Raw genomic sequence first — 8,617 nt, forward strand, 5'->3', positions numbered from 1 at the left:
GTCTCTTCTGGTCTTTTGATTTGGATGCTTGGTCTTGGGTTATCCATATCGTCTGGTTTTTTCATATGCTTTATAATTTTCTGTTGTTTTTGGCCTCGTGGCATTTGCTGAACTTGATAGGGTTCTTTTAGGGTTTGTAGACCTATTGAAGTCCTTATCTCTAATTTATCTGATCTACAGCTTCGTGGAGTACTTTCTCTAACTAACCAGCAGGTGGCGTCCACGAGCCACCTGTTCTCCACAAGCCAGTTCTCCCCTGCTTAGCCTTTTTGGTGAGTGGGGGAGTGAGTCTTGTGGGACTCAATTGGTGTACCAAGCTTGCGTGTGTAGTTGGTGTTGCCTGCCCTGTATGTGGGGCATGTTTCTGGGCAGTCGGGGAGGGGGGGTGGCCCTAACAATCAAATCTCCCTGATGATCCTAGAGTTTTAAAGCTGGTGCAATAGTCTAATCCTTCAGTTCAGTCCTGCCACAGTTTGTCTCTGCCACTGACCCACAAGTCTTTGGTATTGGCGTATGGCTCCTGAGACTTGCAAGTGGGCCCCTCTTCCAGGCTGTGCACCCCGGGTCCTCTGTTGAGGGATGACTGTGCTATGTCACAGGTGAGTGCCGTCCCCCCCAGGGCAGTTCTGGGCTTCTGGGCTGTGTAGGGAGGCTCCCAGTCTGCTCAAATGATGGCTGAATGGGGCTTTGTTAATTCACACTGCTCCACCTTCCCAGCTCTGGGACAATCAGCTGAGGTTGCAGGGAAGGCTAATGTCCACGCCCAGTTTTGTGGTGTGTGCCTGTTATTTGAAGCACTTCCGTCACACTGGGTTGTCTGGGGCAGCTCTGGGCTATGGGGCTGGCGATGGGCAGGAGTGTTTCCTGTCCACCAGGATGGTGGCTGTGAGCGGACACCCCCCTTTTCTTGGGAAGTTGTGGTGTTTAGTGAATTTTCTCAGCCACTGGATTATTGCCTTTTGTCTCAGAGCTCTCTTAGTTCTGCTCTTGACTTGACGTGCCCAAATTGCAATTCTTTGAAGCTTTCTGTATTGGGCTTCTTAGAGTAATTGTTTTAGAAAAAGAAAAAAGGATTAAAAAAAGAAAAAAAAAAAAAAAAGGGCCTTCCTCAGAGATCTAATGGGTTATTGAAATGCTAATAGACAAAGCAACCAGGGCCATTAAGGAAAGGTCCACAGGGCAGAGAGATCAGCTTTTCTTCGGGATTTGCATATGCGCCTCAAGGCCTGAGCTCCGCCCTTCCCCTTTCTGTGTTCCCCAGAACTCCAAAAATCCTCTGCTTTTATTGGAGTTTTTCGCATTATTTTTTTTTTCTATGCCTGTCTCCTCTCTGCTGGGCTGGCAGCTCTCAGATTCTCTGGTGTCTGGTCTCAGTCTATCTATGGTTGGAGTATGAATCAGTAGAATGAGTTTCTGAGAAGGGCTACCACTGCAGTTCTCCCTTCTCCTTCCCGGAGCTGACAGCCCCTCCTCCCACGGGACTGAGCCTGGCAGGGAGGGGCGCGGGTCCCCTGGCCGCAAAACTTACAGATTTCGCTGATCTCAGCAGTTCGACATTTTCATGAGTGTTGTATGAAGTATGCCCAAAGACAGATTGCTCTGTGGTGTCCAGTCCACGCAGTTCCTGGCTTTTTACCTACTTTCCTGGAGGAGTAACTAAAACTTACAGCTCACCAGTCTGCCATCTTGCCCCGCCTGACTGGTGTCTTATAGATGTAAAGTTGTTGACACAAAGCAAAACCCATTTTGAAAGGGTTTTGAAAAGTATATGAAAGGAAATGTTACATACTTCTACGGTTCTATACATGATCCAAGGTTGAATATCAACATTTTATACTGAACACCCTACTCAGAATCATTAACCAGGTAACTAAATACACATGGTTAAATAAAAAGTCTAATGGAAGAATTTTTTTTTCCAGGGAATTTTCTCAGTGTCGAATCCACATCCAGAAATTTTTCTAGTTGCGCGAATTGAAAAGGTGTTACAGGGAAACATTACACACTGTGCAGAACCCTACATCAAAAATTCAGACCCTGTGAAGGTATTTATGCAGATCACTTCTGAATATTTCAGCTTATGTAAAATTTGCCTTTTACTGATATTTTAAATGACATTGTCAATGGCCCTTCTACAAAAAAAGAAGTAGGAGCAATGCTATTTATTCTGAAAATACTGTATACCACACAAGTATGCATACTAAAGCTTGAATGTGTCATTTTCCCCCCTTTTATTTATGTTCTGTTTATATGACAAACTGATTTCTGTTTGCTAATCAAAATAAGATCTAAATGGTTAATTGACACTGGACTGTTGGCAAATGCCACTTTCTCCTCACTCCTAGCCCCCTGTACAACCTTAGAATGTCAGAGCTGGAAGTGTGATTCCCAGATGCCAGTCCATACCCAGGTTTACTCATGTCTGTGGTGAAATGAGAAAACAGGGGCAAGATAGCACATGTTCCATGAAGCTAAATGTATTCATTTAGAAGAACTGTCTATTATTCTGATGTTTTTGTCCTTCTGCTTTTTAAATGTTAAACCTCTTTCTTTCGTGAAATGTTGGCATATTAACCAGTAGGTTATTTTCTATTGTTTTCTCTAATGTTCTTAAGTGACAGAATTAAAAGTTGGCAACCCTACATTGATTGTACAAACTTCTGGATCATCAAATCCAAAAGTTTGGAAGCGATTGCTCTAATCCCATCCCCTCATTTTATAAATGAGAAGACTGAGGCCCAGAGAGGAAAGTGCTTGTGGCACAGTTGATTAGCAGCTTTCCAGATACTGCGTATTTATAAAGAGTTGATCCGTTGCACATGGCATTTAGTTTTGTAACCAAGTAATGTCTTGATGATGTAGATAAAAGCTTCCGGCATCCTGTATCCCTAGGGATGAGCATCCAGCCAGCATTTCACAGCCCGTTTAGACTCCGTAGGCAGTTTATCATCATCATCTCTCAGTGTCTGGACGAATAGCAGCTCCTTCCCATCCTAGACTAATTGCATTGACTCCTGGTTACTTTCGTTATCTTGGGAGTAAAAAGGTCAACTGTATCCAGAATTAACTTCTCTCCGGAATAGAGTGTCTGCCTGGTGTGTGAAAGGAAATACATGTTAAAACTGCATAGAATTTTCCTAATAAAGGTCTTTGGCACAAAATGTGTCCTCTGTCTGTTTGCCTGACTTCTGATATATTGACAAAGGCTCTATTAATAAGAAACCAACATAAAGTCTTTAAGAAAAGCTTTGATTTTGGAAAGTGGGTAGCTGTTGCATGTTGTGTTTCTTTTGTGGCTATTTGTTTTTTTTTCCCCCTGGATTTTGATGTTTTATATCAATAAGCTGGGGAAATTATTGTTCTGGGTGGGTCCATGGTAGTTTTAACAAAAATGAGCTTATTTTCTTATTTCTGACCTTAGACAGCCCAGAAGGTACACAGGACAGCTAAGCAAGTATGTAGCCGGCTTGGACAATACAGAATGCCCTTTGCTTGGGCTGCCAGGTTTGTACAAATATAATCATGACCCTTCTGTTCATGCTCATATATGAAGTTGAGTGCTGTTGCCCTGACCAGCATTTAGCAGTATGTTTCTGGCAGGCCAGTTGTATCTTGGGATATAAGAATTTTTTCTCATAGAATTTGCTGTGCAATGACTCTCTCATTTCTTCATATTTCTTGCTTGGGGGAAATTTTCTTTGGCTTGGCTACTGCTCTGATACCACTTAATTTTATTACATTTTAAAGCAGAATTTATTTGCTAAAATGTTGGAGTTTTTTCCCAGAAAACTAGAAATTATAGTGAATTATGTACAATATGCCCAGCCTTTGAGTTGGTTGGGTTTATGCCTTGAAAAACTATCATAAAATAAATCTGGAAAATGTACTAAAAATTAGAAGGCAAAGAATATAGTCACTAAGTCCAAGTGAGTAATTAATTAATAGATTTCTTGCTTCCTGATGACAAATTCAGCGAAACCTTCTGGGGTGGTGTGTAAGGAAGCATGTGTTAGGCTTGTTTATAGGTACAGCCTGTACAACTCACTAGAACTTCTGGGGAAAGGGCAGCATGTTCTGGATAATCCAATCAATTAAATTCAGTGGGTGATGGGGAGTACTATAAGGGTAAGAGATTCTAAGTTAATTAACTCTTCTATCTGTCTCTATAATCATTTCATTTTTGGGGGGAAAGTCTGAAAATGCATAGCATGTTGGTAGATGAAAAGGTACATTGTCCTCATTTTGAAGACCAGTAAAATAGATAAGGCTAGGTGAATGGCAAAAAGCAATGGAGGTTGGTATATTTAGGCATTATAGAAGGTAAAGTAGCACTTCTATATATAAGCAAACTTTGTAATGCTCCTGTTTAAAAAATCAGTTGCTGCTGCTGCTGTTGTTGCTGCTATCGTTGTTACTAATAGTTTTTAAGTGCTAACTCTGTACAGGCTCTTGTTTAAGTGCTTTACATGGCCCATCTTCGAGATGAGGCAATTGAAGGCCAGAAGTTCAAAAAAAAATCTTTGCCTATAAGTCACACAGTGTGAAGCTGCCTTCAGAACCTATTCTAGATGACTGTGCTATGCTGCCCCCTCCCCACTTCTGGCCGTGGCGGTGACTGCTTGATGCCATTTTGCCAGTAGAAAACATAATTTTAAAGTCTTCAAAGTAGAAGCGTTGATCCCTAGTTCTGATCTTTTTTTCCTTCCTGAATTGTTTTGGTTGTCAGCAGTAGTAGGAACCCACTTTAAAGGCTTGGCTGGGTTATTTAAAAGGTGTATGATAAACTTCTCTTTACTTAAAATGAAAGGAGGTATGCTTAGAAATAGTAACAATGGTTAATGCCCATAAACACACCTTCAGAGGCTCTGCCAGGGGGAATTATGTTTCCAGCTATAGCTGCTTCCAGTGTGCTGGATGCTTGTATATTACTTTCCATTTTAGCAGTAAAATAGCTGCTTGAAATTGGGAGATGGGAAAGGGGAAGGAATAATTCAAATTCATGTTGGAAATGCTACATAATAAATTTTCTTTAAAGGTATAATTTAATTTTTATCAACTTTAGTGAGGTACGGCTTACGTTTCATTAAATGCATATATTTAAAACATTCAGTTTGGTGTAATCATGGCCCAACCGAGATATGAAACATTTCCAGTGCCCCAGAAAGTTTCCTCAAGCACCTGTCCAGTCAGCCATCCCACCCTGCCCCCACACAACCACAATTCTGTTTATTACTGTAGATGACTTTTATCCATTCTAGAATTTCATATAAATGGAATCATATAGTATGAACTCTTTTGTGTTTGGCTTCTTGCACCCAGCGTATTTTTGAGATTCATCCATATTGTTGCGTGTATCAATAGCTTGTTTTGAGTAGTAAATCCATTATATGAATATACTGGTTTGTTTATCCATTCACTTGTTTATTGACATCTTGTTTATTTCCAGCTTTGAGGTATAACAAATACATCTGCTATGAACATTCATGAACAAGTCTTTCTGTGGACATAGTCTTTTATTTCTTTTGGGAGTGGAATTGCTAGGTCATAGGATAGGCATATGCTTAATTTCATGACAAACTGCCAAATTGTTTTCCAAAGTGGTTTCAGCATTTTACATTCTCACAAGCACTAATTTTAATTTATCAGTACTTGAGTTTTTTTTTTTTTTTAAAGTCCTTCTGTTGCTGTTTTAGACCCATTTTCAAAGACACTCAAGGCTCTCTGGATCTGGAAGGGAAATTTTCTCCTTTGTATAAACAAGACAGTAGCAAACTTTCTAATGAAGATCTTCTCAAGTTGCTCTCAGAATACAAGAAGTAAGTATATGAAGTTACTGCAGTAGATGAACATAAATAAATAAATTATAAGTTTCCTAAAGTGATGAGTTGTATATGGGAGAAACTGAATGCTTAAAATTTTAACTTTGGACATAGAATAATCAATGCATTTAATAGTCATAATTTTAAAATCTAAAATGTTCTTATTTTATACCTAGGCCAGAGAAGACCAAATTGCAGATTATTCCTGGGCAGCTAAACATCACGGTAGAATGTATTCCCATGGATTTATCAAGTAAGAACTCACATTTTGCAAATAAACCTTAAGTACTATGTCTGAATCTCATGTTTTTAAATTTTCAATCTTTTCTTATGGGTTTTTTTTAAATTAAAAGGTTTTTTTAGAAAATTAGAGCAATTGTAAGTTTACAGAAAAATCATGCAGAAACTAAAGAGTTCTGATGTACTGGCACTCAATTCCCAATTTTCCCTGTTAACATTTTGCACAGCCGTGGTACCTTTGTTACAATTGATGAAACATTATTCTTAGAATTATATTATTAACTGTAGTCTGTAGTTTACATTAGAGTTCACCCTCTGTGTTGTACATTTCTATTCTGGTAACATATATCTTTTTATTGACATTTACAATGGTGATGGTTATGGAGTAGGAAGTGGCTTGAGTAAATTGGTTTTATCAGATTCTGTTTCATGTGTGATATATGATGTTGTGGCTTTGCCTCAGTCACTTACTGCTCCTTTTTGCCTTGGATAAGTTTCTACTTCTGTCATCAATTTAGGGATCAAAAAGGACAGAGATTTCTTTTCTTGTGTAAGGGCAAGAATCTATAATCCCAGGAGAAAAATGGATAGAAGACACCAAAGAAAATTTACAAGAAATAAAATAAAATGTCTAGTAAATATGTGAAAAAAATGTTCAATCTCATAATCCCTGTAAGGCAAAATAAAACCAGATGCTTTTGCTCATCCGTCAAATTTACGAAAACATCTAAAGTGAAACTTCTTAATGCTGGCTAGGTTTCAGCCAAGCACCATCACACATTATGAGTAGGAGTACAATTTGGCAATAGATATCCACAGATGTCCATAACAATTCCATAGATGTCCATAACAGTTCTGAGATTCTATCTCGCCATTCATTCATCCACTGGATAAAAATTGGAGTAAACATTTATTGAATACCTGTTGATGCTTTAAACTTACAGAGTTTAAAGTTGATATGGAATGATAGACAATAAATAAAAAATAAACAAATGAGTAATTTCAGCTTGTGATAGGGGCGGCCAGAGAATTAGCTCAGGAACTGATGGGGGAGAAGGAGCCAGCATGCAGTGATTGTGATATTCCAGCCTGAGTTCAGTGCATGTATAAAGACCTCAAGGTAAACCCATCCCCAATGAAGATGGAGGAGTGAGAAGCTCCAGGCCCCCTTCCCACCACAGAAGCTTTGAACAACCAGCAAGAACTGGCAGAAACAGCTTTCACAAAGCTCCAGAAAGCTGTTAGAGGATTGCAGTAACTGGGCGAGCACCTAATCAAGAAAAGGCAACTTTAAAATTGTAGAATCTCATGGCACCCTGGCTCGTCCCTCCCCTGGACCCCACCTGCCGGGCGTGGAGCTGTCCTGTGCTCTCAGTGTCGGTCTGTGGTGCCGATTCCAGAGGGAATAGAGGAACCTTCATGCACATACTGGTTCAATCTGTGTGCCAATCTGTGTGCCAATCTGGTGGCAGCTCGAAGGACTGAACAGGACATTTGTTTCAGGCTTTCCATTCCATAATTTGCCCTGTGTGTAGAAGGCAGCTCACAGAACTCCTGTAGAGTGCTGTGGGAGAGCAGTCAAGTTGTAGCTGCCTGGGGCAAGGGATGGCTGGATGTGAGATATATGTAGTACAATATCTGGACCATGAGTAAACTGTTTCCTAGGGAAGAGGGAGCATTTGTATCCATGTAAATGGGGGAATTTCTATGGCCATGCACTCTTGCCCCAAGACAAGACATATGTGTAGAGAAAGGATCAGGGAGGCCCCTACACTTTGACCTTGAGCTCTTTTCTAAATTCATTGTATGGATAAGTTCTGAAGGAGAAGACTCATGCAGGCTAATATGTAAAGACCGGAAAAGGTGTCTTTTTTCTTATTTATTTATTTATTTTTGTTAACTCCTGGCATATAGGTAGAATCTCTGTCATAATACTAGCTGGAAACAAGCTTAAGGAACAGATGGCTCAGAGTTCAAATTCCCAAGAAAACATATTAAAATATCAAAATTTCCATGTTTCTGTAAAGGACTACAAAATACACAAAGGAACAGGAAGCAATGACCGTACAGAGGAGACAATTAAAGCATTAGAAAGCATCAATGAGGAGGACCAGACTTGGGATATACCAGAAAAAGACAAAAAAAAAAAAAAAGGTCCTAAATATGCTCAAAGAACTAACAGAAAACATAGACAAAGAACTAAAGGGCTTTAGGAAAAAAGATAAAATGAGCACAAAATTTAATAAAGAGAAAATATTTGAAAAGGGACCAAAAAGACCTGAAGAACACAGTGACAGAAATAAAAACTTCCCTAGAGGATTTCAATAGCAGATTGGTCCTAGCAGAAGAAAACATCTGTGAACTTGAAGATAAGCACTGAACTGTATAGGTGAATGTGGATAAACGAGGAAACTTCAGGATTTATGTATTACTAGAATAAAAATTAAAAGATAAAACAAGGGGCAGTACAGCACAGTGAACCCTATTGTGAATGATGGACTATAGTTAATAGTACAACTATTATGTTCTTTCATGAATTATGACAAATGCACAACACT

General features: G+C 39.4%; 1 long non-coding RNA gene across 1 annotated transcript; it reads left to right on the plus strand.

Annotated features, from left to right (window-relative positions):
• The first annotated feature begins 1,857 nt into the window (after window positions 1–1,857).
• Window positions 1,858–6,103, plus strand: LOC119523126. Its single transcript, XR_005214596.1, has 4 exons — window positions 1,858–2,045; window positions 3,422–3,504; window positions 5,694–5,816; window positions 5,996–6,103. It is a non-coding gene; the product is annotated as an uncharacterized LOC119523126 (long non-coding RNA).
• The last annotated feature ends 2,514 nt before the right edge of the window (window positions 6,104–8,617 follow it).

This window comes from Choloepus didactylus, chromosome X (genome assembly GCF_015220235.1).
Source record: "Choloepus didactylus isolate mChoDid1 chromosome X, mChoDid1.pri, whole genome shotgun sequence".
Lineage (NCBI taxonomy): Eukaryota > Metazoa > Chordata > Mammalia > Pilosa > Megalonychidae > Choloepus > Choloepus didactylus.